This window comes from Ranitomeya imitator, chromosome 1 (genome assembly GCF_032444005.1).
Source record: "Ranitomeya imitator isolate aRanImi1 chromosome 1, aRanImi1.pri, whole genome shotgun sequence".
NCBI classification, from domain to species: domain Eukaryota; kingdom Metazoa; phylum Chordata; class Amphibia; order Anura; family Dendrobatidae; genus Ranitomeya; species Ranitomeya imitator.
Window position 1 is genome coordinate 93381336 of NC_091282.1, and position 14380 is coordinate 93395715.

Sequence of the window (14380 nt, forward strand, 5' to 3'; positions counted from 1 at the left end):
GGCAACGCAAACATTCCGACGTCGAGTATCGACCCATCCGACAAAGTCTCAGCGGAGTCAGATATGACTGGTGGATTATATATAATTGGGTCATCTTATTATTGGCTGATGGGGAGACTCTGAGGGGTGATTCCAAAACATCCTCCCATTCCTCACTTTGCATATCAGGAAAAAGCCCCTCCCATTTGCCTCTCACCGAATCCACAACAGAGTTCGTTCCCGCTGATAGCAGATATGTGTATAGGGATGAGATAAGACCCTGAGGTCCCTGGGACTTAAGAATACCTATCAGAGGTAAAGATGAGATGCTACGGTTCATCCCCTCATTCCTGACAAATGACTGAATGGCAGATCTGAGTTGCAGGTATCGAAAAAATTGAGACCTTGGAAGGTCAAATTTATTTTGTAGTTGTTCGAAGGACATGAAAACCCCCTGATCATACAAATCTCCCATCAAAAGAACCCCGTAGGAAACCCAAAATTTTGTAGATGGGTGATTTACTAACATCGGGAAATAACTGTTATCCCACAGAGGCATCTCGGCCACAATGTCCCCAAATCCAGTAACTTTCCTAATTTTCTTCCAAGTGGATCTCGCCAATCGAATCATGGGCAGCAAACCAGGAGCACTTATTTTCCCCGATTCCAAAAGACCCAGCGGACACTTAGCACCAACAGAACTAACTAAGTGATTTTCAGAATTAGGGAGATAGTTATGAGGCATCCATTTACATAATGCCTTAGCCTGTCCCGCCAAATAATATAAAAAAAAATCTGGCAATGCCGCTCCTCCCTCCTGTTTAGGTCTTTGCAGAGTAGTTAGTTTGAGCTTGGGTCTGCCCTTCCCCCACACAAATGAAGTAATGTGAGAATTTAAACTGGTAAAGAAGAATTTTGGTACAGTTACTGCACTATGTTGGAGGCAATAGTTGAATTTAGGGAGCAAAATCATTTTTATGAGATTAATGCGGCCTGCTACGGACAATGGAAGCTTACTCCAAGAAGCAAATTTCAGTTTAGTATATTCCAACAGGGGGAGAACATTGAGCTGTAGGTCCAACCCACTGCATTGGGACATGTAGATACCCAGGTATTTAAATTTAGACACTATGGGCAGTAACGAAAGAGTACTAAGATTGGGCGCTGGGTGTTGAGATAAAGGTAATGGGGCAGATTTATCCCAATTAATATATAGGCCTGAGAACCCACTAAATTTATCTATGGTAGCAATTATTTTTGGCAATGTTTCTTCTGCCTTATCCATGAATATTATCATATCATCAGCATACAAACCAATGATGTCAGTGCGGTCCGCTATCTTAATACCATCAATACCAGGGGTTGAGCGCAAGCGCACAGCCAATGCCTCTATTGCTAGAGCAAATAGGGCCGGAGAGAGGGGGCACCCTTGACGGGTTCCCCTGTACAGTGAAAAGGGTTCAGACATAGAGCCGTTGATAACTATACGGGCCTTGGGTTTCAGATATAACACACCAACCCATTTCAAAAATTTCTCCCCAAAGCCATATTTCTGCAGACAAGCGGACAAAAAGGGCCATTCAAGTGAGTCGAACGCCTTGGCTGCGTCCAGTGACGCCAATGCCCAGGCATTGTCTGGTAACAAAGAACTGCACTGAATCACCGACTGGACCCGTCTAATATTTATAGAGGTATTCTTACCGGGCATAAAGCCCGTTTGATCTGGATGCATAATATCTAGTATAATGGAGTTCAACCTGGTAGCCAGTATTTTGGCTAGGATCTTATAATCCACATTTACCAAGGATATAGGACGATAGGATCCGCATTCCAAAGGATCTTTCTCCTCCTTCTTAAGTACAATAATATGTGCCTCATAAAAAGTATCTGGCAGACTCCCTCCCTTCCATATCTCTTTAAATACTTTCAATAGAAGCGGAGCCAGTATCCCCCGGTATTTCCTATACAACTCTACAGGGAAGCCATCTGGCCCAGGGGCCTTTCCAGAGGCCATATCTGTTATAGCTTGCTCCACTTCCTCCAGGGTAAGTTCAGCGTCCATAAAGGTCCGCTGGACGGAACTCAGCACAGGGAGCGTTATATCGGACAAATATCCCAGACAATCGGAAACATCAAAACCGCTCTTAGACTCATATAGCCCCTTATAATAGTTATAAAAACATTGTAGTATTCCCTCAGTAGTGGAATTCAATGAGCCGTCCGGTGAGCGAATTTGTAATATCATGTTAGATGTATTATGTTGACGCACCAAGTAGGCCAGAAATTTCCCCGCCTGATTCCCCATTTCAAAGTACGATTGTCGCGTAAAAAATAACTTACGTTTAGACTTGGTGTCTATGTGTTGGGCGTACAGTCTTTGCAGAGTCAACCACTCAACCCTATTATCATTAGTCTGGTCAGCTGTATATGTTGCCTCAGCATTTCTCAAACGTTGTTCAATCTCATCGTCCTCCCTTGATGTTACCCTTTTAATATATGAAATTGTAGAAGACAGACAGCCCCTCAGATATGCCTTAAGTGTATCCCAAAATAAGTTAATGTCCTGAAGTTCTGAGTGGGACTGAATAAAGCAGTTCAGCTGGTCAACTGTCCTGTCGTCCGAATCTATGAGTTTGAGCCAAAAGGGATTCAATTTCCATACTCTACCATTATTTAACGTCCCAAACACAAGTTTAAGGATAATCGGACTATGATCCGAGGTCCCTCTATTACCGTGTTCCACACTGTCCACCCACCGCACCAGGTCACCGGATCCGAAGATATAATCTATGCGAGAGAGGGAACTTCTAGTGGATGAGTGGCAGGTATATCCCCTCTCCCCGGGATGATGCATCCTCCATAGATCCATCCAGCCGCTACTTTCCATGAACAGTGTTAACTGAGTCGGGGTCGAAGAAGAAGAAGACAAAGGTTCCCCAGGCGACCCATCCCCCCATCGCATTCTATCTAAACTACTGTCCATAACTAAGTTGAAGTCACCCATACAAATAACATGTGCGTCCGGGTAGCTTAATGCAAAGCTCATTGCCATCTTAAGTACTGAAGTATTAGCTGGGGGGGGTTATATATGCATAGTATGACGTATTCGCAGGAATTGATTAATGCATGGACAAAAACAAAACGTCCCTCTAGATCACGCCGAGTCGTCTGGGCCTCCCATTGGACGTCTTTGTGTACTAATAATGATACCCCTCTCGAGTAGCTAGTGTGAAATGCGTGAGCATACCACTGTACCCATGGTTTCTGTACACCTCTGGCTGTATCTCTAGTTAGATGTGTCTCTACCAGGGCCACAATATGGGGATGATATCGTCTAATTTGAGAGAACACCTTGATTTTCTTCCGGGGAGATTTAACACCCCGAATGTTCCATGTCATACATATCAACTCAGACCCCATATCTAGCCATTAAAAAACATGGTATGCATTGATGATGAGAAAAGTCCATTAATTACGCATGGGAAGTCATAATGGCTTTGGAGGGGGCTCTTACCCAAATACCTACTAAAACAAATTAAATCTAACAAAAAAGAAAAACAACAATTTAACAAAAACTGAACAGTAGAGGAGTAAGATCCTGTACTCCTTCAGTCAGATATGAAAGGGGATACCCTCACTGAATCCAGCGTCCGGTATTGTTAACAACCTTAGCACCCACTTAGAGAGCTCCGTTTACGTTACCATTAGACAAGAAGCATAAATTAGGAGGCTTTCACATTGGACACCCCCGTGAGACCGCAACCATTCGGCCGCCTCCGCTGGATCCGTGAAGAATAAGGTGGAACCATCATGAACAATGCGCAGTCGAGCCGGATAAAGCATGGAGTAGATGATACTCTTATCTAAGTTGTTTCTTGATGTCCATGAACCGCGCTCGCTGCTTTTGGAGTTCCATGGAAAAATCGGGAAAAATCGAAATGGTAGCATTGTTGAATTTAATAGGGCCCTTCTGTCGCGCCAGACGAAGAACAGCATCTCTGTCTCTACAGTTGAGAAGACGTGCCAGGAAGGGTCGGGGTGGAGTTCCAGGGGGAAGAGGTCTTGTTGGGACCCTATGGGCCCTCTCCACTGCAAATGTTGAAGAAAATTCGTTCCCCAGGGAGGCCTTAAGCCAGTCCTCCAGAAATTGCTCGGGTTGCTGACCTTCCGAACGCTCCGGCAGACCGATAATTCGAATATTATTGCGACGCAGTCTGTTTTCCAAGCGTTTACAGAGCCAGCGGCTTTTGTCAACTTAGCCTCCATAGGGGTGATGGTATCCTCTATATGAGACACTCTTGTTTCAACCTCCGAAATACGCCCTCTCATAGCCTGCATATCATGCCGCAGACGACCCACCTCAGTGTGCACGTCCTCTATTTTTTCTGTGAGGGATGATCTAGTGAGGGATATAGCTTGCATTAGCTGCTCTGACACCTGTTTAAGAGTCAGTTCATCTTGTTCTCCCTCCTCATTACTATCAGAAAGACGATTTTTACGTTGGGTCTGTGCAGTGTTATTTCTGAGAGTGCGTGTGTTATCAGAAGGATCCTCCCTGGCGTACTTCCGTAGTTTATCAGCAGCCCCTGTTCCCTTTGGGTGATGCATGGCAGGCAGCTAGAAGGGCTCCACTGGTTAATTACAGTTATATGTGTATATAGTGCACTTTCCAGTTCCAGTTACAACAGAGTTAAATGTAGGATTGTATTCCAGAGAGACCACTAGATGGGCAGCTGGGTTATTAAGAGTGATATATGCAGCAGTTTTAATATGCACCCAGGCTCTGTATGTTAGAGCAGATCCGCAGGCTCCACAGGGGGAACAGCAGAGCGAGGGGGGGGGGGGGAGGGTTAACCCCTCCAAAGTTATGGCGCTGGCAGGAGGAGTGCTTGTATGGCAGGGGGCACGGGGCCCAATCTTTCAGGGCACACACACCGTGCCACCTCCTTATTCTTTCAGGCTAGACTCTCACCTCCTGAGTTGCGCCGCAGATGTGGCTGAAAGCGCCGCTTCCCCACTGTCAGGGCGCGTGCTGCAGAGATATGCCCCCTCGCGGACACCGCCGCTCACCTCCGGTCCCCCTGCTCCTGCTCACCGGCACACTCCAGCGGTCACCGCCTGTGCCTGGGGATCGCCGATTTCAAGAGGGAGGACGCCCGGCACCAGGAGAAGCCGGCGCTGCGTCTGGTCTCCTCAGCGAGGGCACCTCACAAAATGGCCGCTGCTGCACGTGGAGTCTGCCGCCCGTCCAGGCCACCGCAGCTCCTTCGTCCCAGACCTTCACCGCAGCCGTCCGGAGGGTCCACCGGGTTCCTGAGGCTGTGCGGTACCAGTACCAGCCAATACAGTGTATGAATTAAGGGTTGAAATGGCAGGATATGTGTAGGATTATTGGAGCTCACAGAGGGTGCGTCTTTCCTCCTCAGTTACATAGCCACGCCCCTATGTTTCAATTTTTCTTATTGTTTTATTTTTTTTTTCATATTTAAAAAAAAAAAACAAAAAACTTTTTTTAACTGTATAAACTGCTAACATCTGAGCGCTTGTTCTATACATAGCAGGGCATAAGCACTGCTTTGTATAGCGACAATCATGTTTTCCTATGAACATCAGCTACAGGATGGCTTTTACAGGAGGATCGTAATGACATGCATGGTGGTCTTCAGCAGACCCCCAGCTGTCATGACAACCCATCGGCAATCTGCGATCACGTCACTTGAGCGACGATTGGAGCGCGGAACGACACCCACCCCACTGGTGAGTTCAAATGCCGTGGTCAAAGATTTACAGTGGGATTTAACATGTTAGCAGCCGCAGGTGGAGCTCCACGCAACACACGGACTGTTGGGCCGGAGTCACACATGCGAGAAACACGTCCGTGTCTCGCATGTGAAAACCAAGCTCTGGCGCCAGCACTCTAGAGTGGAGCGTGCGGCCGCATAGCAACACATGGAGCCGCACGCTCCGCTCCCAAGTGCCGGTGCCAGAGCTTGGTTTTCACATGCGGGATACGGACGTATTTCTCGCATGTGTGACTCTGGCTTTAGAGACACAAGACTGCTGATTAAATAAGCCGTCATGTGCACACATAGCCCGCATGAAAGTTAAGGAGCCAGCAAATGACATACCGGTACGTCATTTATTAATAAGGTTAATAAGGAGTTAAATATGCAGGGTAATGTTTTACCTCACAGAAACCAGACGATGCAATCCCAAGTCGTCTTGTCTGTATACCGCTCCCCCACCTCAGCTGGACTATAAGAAGCACCCCCCATTTCTTGGGGAGGAAAAAAAGTGTGTCTTATAGTTTGAAAAATACGATACTCTCGTTTGCTTCCTCCCCTGGCCAGGAGCTGAGAGCATGTTCAAACAATGGGACGTGTAGACAATGTTCAGACCATGTTCCTGCACGCTCAGACACCGTCATTACATAGCACACAGCGGGGGCACATTTATAAGATCATCTCCGCACAGAAATGTTTTAATTTTTTTAACCCATTACTTGCCAAATTAGCAAATTTTAATGATTTGGGTCCTAATGAATCAGAAACATAATTTGCAACATTTTTACAAGTACGGATTTTTTAGAAAAAGGTGTCCCAATATTCAATTAAAATGGCATGATTTCCTATTTTGAAAACATTCATTTTACAAACACAACACGAAAAATTGGACCTAATTATAAAAATTATAAAATCATAGGTGCTAGAAGCTAAAGATTAGGCGTCCCCCCAAAAAAAGACATTGGGTTAATGGGTTAACAAATCCAATTGTGGAACTTATTGTTAATTCCAGATATAGTGCATGTTTGTGGGAAAACCCATTTAATAAAAATGATAAAAATTCTGCTGCATTATCTATCTATCTATCTATATATCTATCTATGTATATACACAACCTGCTTCCAGTGACAACCAGCAGAACTATGTATGTATGCAGCTCTGGTGTGTAATAAAGACTGAAGCACAATCAGTGGAAGGTAAGCAATGGATTTACTGAAGATGAGCAAATCTTTTGAATATTTGTATTTGTCAGCTTTGTTGACTTTCCCCCAAACATTGATTTGCAGAGAATAGCTGTGTTGCCAATCACAGATACTGCTAAGCCTCCAATTTCCCTGAAAAGACGAGTATAGAACTCGGAGGTCTCCTAGGACTGTAATGAACCTCTTTCAAGCACTTGAATACTAACACAGCCTGTGAAATGTGAAAGTGACCGCAACATATGACGGTATGTAAATGGATGGTAACCAGCCTGTTTAATAACACATTTCATGGACCAACTTTTTATGGATTTTAAAATGATCCAAAATATTAACTTTTTGCAGTCTGCCATTGTGGTGTACATGGAAGAAGCAGCCATGGCTGTTTGACAAGCAGGGGTCCAAAATGAAATCCTTTTATTGGGGGAGTAGCAGCAGGTTTGTTGTTTGGAAAATTAACAAACAGACTTTTTAACAAGCTTTCCAAAAAATATCAATTTTTTTGGGTAGCAGTTTCCAGTTTATTTACTTTGCGCAGGACGGGGTTCCCAGTAGAAGTATAGTTGAAGAACACAATGGACAGGCAGGAGATGTGTGGCTATTAGTGATGAGTGAGTGTACTCGTTGCTCGGGTGGTCTCCGAGTGTTTGTTTGTGTTCGGAGATTTAGCTTTAATCGTGGCAGCTGAATGATTTACAGCTACTAGACAGGCTGAGTACATGTGGGGGTTGCCTGGTTGCTAGGGAAACCCCACATGTAATCAAGCTGGCTAAGAGCTGTAAATCATTCAACTGTGGCAATGAAAACTAAATCTCCAAGCACTAACAAATACTCGGAGATCACCCGAGCGTGCTCAGGAAAACCTGAGCAACGAGTATACTCATCACTAGTGGCTATCAGCAGTGACGATAACCGGGCAGACTACAACAGGATGGGACAAGCAACGGCTTATCAGTTGTACTGAGATCCCTGATAGCAGCAGTACAGTATTGATATAAATGGCATGATGGAGAGGCAGAAGATCCCTGGCTATGTGGGGTCTCAGCACTGGTGGCAGCAGAACAGTATAGACTAGACTAAAGCATAATGGACAGACAGGCAGATGCTACAGATTATACAATCATTGGCATCAGCCATAGGTGAATCAAAATTGGCAATTATCAATGCCCAATTAATCTTAACAAATGTAATGTTGTCAACATTGGCTGAGGACTATCTGCTCTGTTTGGTTGTGACAAACCCACCTGCCGTGCTGAACACCCACTTGGTACAGCATGGAGGACTTGACAGTATGGCCATTGCATAGATTAAGGATAACTGCTAAATCAAGGATTTTGTTCAGGAATCCTTGGTGACGGTGACGGGCACAAGGGGGCATTCTTTGCGTCTGGAGGAGAGAAGGTTTTTCCACCAACATAGAAGAGGATTCTTTACTGTTAGGGCAGTGAGAATCTGGAATTGCTTGCCTGAGGAGGTGGTGATGGCGAACTCAGTCGAGGGGTTCAAGAGAGGCCTGGATGTCTTCCTGGAGCAGAACAATATTGTATCATACAATTATTAGGTTCTGTAGAAGGACGTAGATTTGGGGATTTATTATGATGGAATATAGGCTGAACTGGATGGACAAATGTCTTTTTTCGGCCTTACTAACTATGTTACTATGTTACTATATAATTAACTGAACCTGGCTGATCAGGATTTGCATCTGTTTGCTAATGACCATCAGGTATATGCTACACAAACCCTGATCAATCACTGCTGATGGCACCTCTCCCTGCTTTCCCTTGCTCTATTAACTGTTTGACAACTGGCTCTCTCCTTATGCTGTGACGTGCTCTCACTATCTACTATACTGTAAAATGGCTGCTGTATTCCCTGCCTCTGTTTTTATATAGGTTATGATAGTCCATTCTGATTAGCTGTGATATAACATCATGGGATTGTTTCAAGGCATTATGGGGAAGCCCATCTGGCCGCGCCTGAGGACATGCGCGTCCTCTGTGAAGATGTAATCTTCTGCATTGTTTAAATTGGAGGTAAGCATTTATGCATTTTTGCCATTTTAATCGAATCACAAATTGTTCAAATTTGCAGAATGTTCCAATATTTCAAACCAAATTAAACTCGCAATGAAAGAATTTGCTCATCTCCCGTATTTACAACATTAACAAGTTTTTATGTATAGTAGATCATATATAATCTGTACAATGATCCTCAAGAATGGACATTCCCTGAAATGCACTCATTCTCAATGTTTCTCATGGAAACTGTTCACAGCCATTAATACAACTAGATAGTGCCCACCTTAAGTTTAAAAGGAACTTTGCGGAAACCTGGGAAGACAAACATAGTCCATAGAGCATACACTGAGGCCGTCACGCCGGTGATAACCCATGGTGCACGCGAGTTAGACTCTTCACTAAAAAGGAATTTTGACGATGTATTGAATAAAATAATGTCGACGTTATCTTCCATTGTTCAAACAACAGCTCTGCAAACAGAAAACGAGGAATGGAACATACCGTAAATCTGTTAGTAACAAACATCACACTAATTGCCCTATACACAGATACTTAGGCACATACAGTAAATAACATCATACGCCATCCTTTTGGTCGTGGAGACTCTCAGGGAGCCCATCAGATGATTCCTTTCCTACAAAAAGCAACAAGAGGGAATTGCTTTCCATTCAAGTAATTAGGGGGTTGGTCAAAGAGAAATATTGCATCTTTCGGGGATATTGACAAGCTTAACATCTCTATAGGGTGGTATGGCTGAAACGTTACACCAAAAAACCAAAAGGATTTTGCCAAAAATCACAATTTATCCTCTATCCATAGTAAAGCTCACTGATCCTTGGGCGCCACCAATCTCAACACTTACTCTGCTACTCAAGAACAGGCCCCTGTCTTGCGTGGAGCTGAGGTATATTCCTCTTGAGGAAGTGCACAGTGTCAGTACCTGGGAAGCCCAGGAAAGTGGCGTTACCCACACTGCCCAAGTCTCAAATTGTGGCATCAGCTAGACATATACACTACATGTATGGAGTGGTCTCAGGAGCTGAAGTTGTGTTATCCCTTCTAATAGAGCTTCGTCATGGCTGTTCACCATGTACAACCCCTGGCAAAAATTATGGCATCACCGGCCTTGGAGGATGTTCATTCAGTTGTTTAATTTAGCGATCTGACGAGGGCAGACACATTCATCTTAGAGTGGCCAATGGCCACTCTAAGTTGTTTAATTTAGTAGAAAAAAAAAAGCAGATCACAGACAGGCACAAAACTAAAGTCATTTCAAATGGCAACTTTCTGGCTTTAAGAAACAGTAAAAGAAATCAAGAACAAAAATGTGGTAGTCAGTAATGGTTACTTTTTTTTAACCAAGCAGAGGGGAAAAAAAAAATTATGTAATCACTCAATTCTGAGGAAACAATTATGGAATCACCCTGTAAATTTTCATACCCAAAACTAACACCTGCATCAAATTAGATCTGCTTGTTAGTCTGCCAAAAGATGTTGGTTGTTCACAGTCAGCTGTGTCTAAAATCTGGACCAAATACAAACAACATGGGAAGGTTGTTAAAGGCAAACATACTGGTAGACCAAGGAAGATATCAATATATGTTGTCCAAAATATGTCTCCAAAACAGGAAATGCACAACAAAACAAATGAGGAATGAATGGGTGGAAGCTGGAGTCAATGTCTGTGACCGAACTGTAAGAAACCGCCTAAAGGAAATGAGATTTACACACAGAAAAGCTAAACGAAAGCCATCATTAACACCTAAACAGAAGAAAACAAGGTTACAATGGGCTAAGGAAAAGCAATTGTGGACTGTGGATGACTGGATGAAAGTCATATTCAGTGATGAATCGCGAATCTGCATTGGACAAGGTGATGATGCTGGGACTTTTGTTTGGTGCCGTTCCAATGAGATTTATAAAGATGACTGCCTGAGGAGAACATGCAAATTTCCACAGTCATTGATGATATGGGGCTGCATGTCAGGTAAAGGCACTGGGGAGATGGCTGTCATTACATCTTCAATAAATGCACAAGTTTATGTTGATATTTTGGACACTTTTCTTATCCCATCAATTGAAAAGATGTTTGGGGATGATGAAATCATTTTTCAAGATGATAATGCATCCTGCCATAGAGCAAAAACTGTGCAAACATTCCTTGAAAAAAAAAAGACACATAAGGTCAATGTCATGGCCTGCAAATAGACCGGATCTCAATCCAATTGAAAATCTTTGGTGGAAGTTCAAGAAAATGTTCCATGACAAGACTCCAACCTGGAAAGCTGATCTGGCAACAGCAATCAGAGAAGGTTGGAGCCAGATTGATGGAGATTCCTGTTTGACGCTCATTAAGTCCATGCCTCAGAGACTGCAAGCTGTTATAAAAGCCAGAGGTGCTGCAACAAAATACTAGTGATGTTTTGGAGTGTTTTTTTGTTTGTTTTTCATGATTCCATAATTTTTTCCTCAGAATTGAGCGATTCCATAATTTTTCCCCTATGCTTGGTTAAAAAAAGTAACCATTACTGACTACCACATTTTTTGTTCTTGATTTCTTTTAGTGTTTCTTAAAGCCAGAAAGTTGCCATTTGAAATGACTTTAGTTTTGTGCCATGTCTGTGATCTGCTTTTTTTCTTCAAAATTAAACAACTGAATGAACATCCTCCAAGGCCGGAGATTCCATAATTTTTGCCAGGGGTTGTAGATGCCACTGTCAATCTCTAGCAGCAGCAGTTAAATTACATCACAGCCAGTGTGAATGTACGTTGGCTCTCGCTGGCACCCTGCGACGCGAGCATGAGGCGGTGATGGGTTACTATTAGTGATGAGCGAGTGTGCTTGGGATAAGCTGTTATCTGAACATGCTCATGTCCTAACGGAGTATTTTCAGCGCGCTCAAAAAGAATGCTCGAGTCGCCACGCCTGCATGTCTCGCAGCTGTTCGACAGCCGCAACACATGCAGGGATTGCATGTTTGCTAGCCGCGGCGACTAGAGCATTTTTTTTCCAAGCACGCAGAAAAAAAACTTCATTAGTACATGAGCACGCTCACTCATCACTAGTTACTATGACAGCCTTTGGCTTGGCAAAGGACTTGGTGCTGCCATCTTGGTTCTCCTCTAAGGCTATGTGCACACACACAATGCATTTTTGATGCGTTTTTTTACGCGCGTAAATGGTCCAAAAATGTAATACTAAAGCAAGGTTATTCAATGACAATCCTGGAGTGTTGTACGCACGATCCATAAATTTGCAGCATTTTATTTTCTGCAGTATGACAATTCTTTTTGCGTTTCTGCTGCGTTTTTGACTCACTGATTTCAATTGAGTCCGTCAAATCTGCAGCAAAAATGCAGTTGTAAAAAGGTTTGCGTATTTGCTGCAGATTTGCTGCCAAAACGCTGCAAAATGTCAAAGGGAAATGATGCCAGAAGGAGGAACAGTGTGTGGGAGGAGAATGTATGCGTGTGTGTGCGTGCGTGCGTACACCCAGGCGTCGCCTAATCCCCGATGCCAGTATCTCCTGCAAACAATCATAAACAAACATATACTCGCCTTTCCGCCATAGTCCATTTAAAGGGAAGCTGTCACCCCCAAAATCGAAGGTGAGCTAAGCCCACCGGCATCCGGGGGTTACTGTATCTACAGCATTCTGGAATGCTGTAGATAAGCCCCCGATGTATCCTAAAAGATGAGAAAAAGATGTTAGATTATACTCACCCAGGGGCGGTCCCGCTGCGGTTCTGGTCCGATGGGCGTCGCGGTCCGGTCCGGCGCCTCCCATCTTCTTACGATGACGTCCTCTTCTTGTCTTCATGCTGTAGCTCTGGCGCAGGCGTACTTTGTCTGTCCTGTTGAGGGCAGAGGAAAGTACTGCAGTGCGCAGGCGCCGGGCCTCTCTGACCTTTCCAAAGTACGCCTGTGCCGGAGCCACAGCGTGAAGACAAGAAGAGGACGTCATCGTAAGAAGATGGGAGGCCCCGGACCGGACCGAGACGCCCATCGGACCCGGACAGCAATGGGACCGCTCCTGGGTGAGTATAATATAACCTCTTTTTGGGCTGTTTTCCACTTGCGAGATACACGTCCGTGTCTCGCATGTGGAAACGAAGCTCTGGCGCCGGGAATCCAGAGCAGAGTGTGCGGCTGCATAGCAACACATGGAGCTGCACGCTCCGCTCTGGAGTGCCGGCGCCAGAGCTTCGTTTCCACATGCGAGACACGGACGTGTATCTCGCAAGTGGAAAACAGCCCTTTCTCATCTTTCAGGATACATCGGGGGCTTATCTACAGCATTCCAGATATGTAGATAAGCCCCTGATGCCGGTGGGCTTAGCTCACCTTCAATTTTGGGGGTGACAGGTTCCCTTTAAGGACGGGATCACACATACGCGAGATACGGCCGAGTGTCGCATGTGAAAACCCAGCTCTGGCGCCGGCACTCCAGAGCTGAGTGTGCAGCCGCACAGCAATACTTGGAGCTGCATGCTCCGCTCCGGAGTGCCGGCGCCAGAGCTGGGTTTTCACATGCGACACTTGGCCGTATCTCGTGTATGTGTGATCCCGGCCTAATACTGCGTGTCCCACGTCAATCTAACCCGGCTGCGCCCATACACTGAGAGGAGGTGATCGCTCCCACAGTGTATCACTGAGCCGCCGTGAGAGTTCACCGGAGTTCATCAGCTGATCAGCTCAGATGCTCTCACTTACAGCACCGCTGTGTGGGAAAGTTCTCGCACAGCGGTAGTGCAGTGAGAGAACCGAAGCTGATGATCACCGGTGAACTCTCACGGCAGCTTAGTGATACACTGCAGGAGCGATCACCTCCTATCAGTGTATGGACGCGGCCGGGTCAGATTGACGTGGGACACTCGGTATTAAGTGGAGTACGGCGGACAGGATAGTATTATATGTTGGTTTATTATTTTTTGATTGTTTGCAGGAGACGAGGGCGTCGGGGATTAGGCGTTCAGTAAGTATGGTAAATTTAGATTCAATAAAGGAGTCTGTGTTCTTATTTCAAATAAAGGACTGGATTCTGGGTGTCTGTGTTTTATACAATATCACTATGGGGTTAGTATGGATGAGTGTCTTATAGACGCCTCTCCATTACTAACCTGTGAGCTTAATGTCACCTGACAATACAAAGGGGTTATCACCTCACAAATATGAACCCCAGTTGCCACCACTACAGGGCAAGTGTGAAGAGCAAGGCTAAGTGTCAGAATTGGGGCATCTATAAGATGCGCCATTTCTGGGGTAGATGAGAGCTGATGGTTTTTAGCCTGGGGGGGGGGGATGCTGATATCCATGGCCCCTTCCCAGGCTATTAATATCAGCCCGCAGCTGTCTGCCTAGCCTTTGCTGGTACAATTTTATAGGGAGACCCCACGT

General features: G+C 44.9%; 1 protein-coding gene across 3 annotated transcripts in view; it reads right to left on the reverse strand.

Annotated features, from left to right (window-relative positions):
* LOC138662888 (uncharacterized) overlaps positions 1–14380 on the reverse strand; it is a 76918-nt gene that overhangs the window by 23470 nt on the left and 39068 nt on the right. For 2 of the 3 annotated variants that reach the window (XM_069748884.1, XM_069748892.1), the window contains exons 2-3: positions 9547–9616; positions 9266–9452 (exon numbers count right to left, since the gene is read on the reverse strand). The gene's annotated coding sequence lies outside the window, so the exon portion shown is untranslated. The remainder of the gene's footprint in view (positions 1–9265; positions 9453–9546; positions 9617–14380) is intronic. The other variant, XM_069748899.1, reaches the window with a different exon arrangement.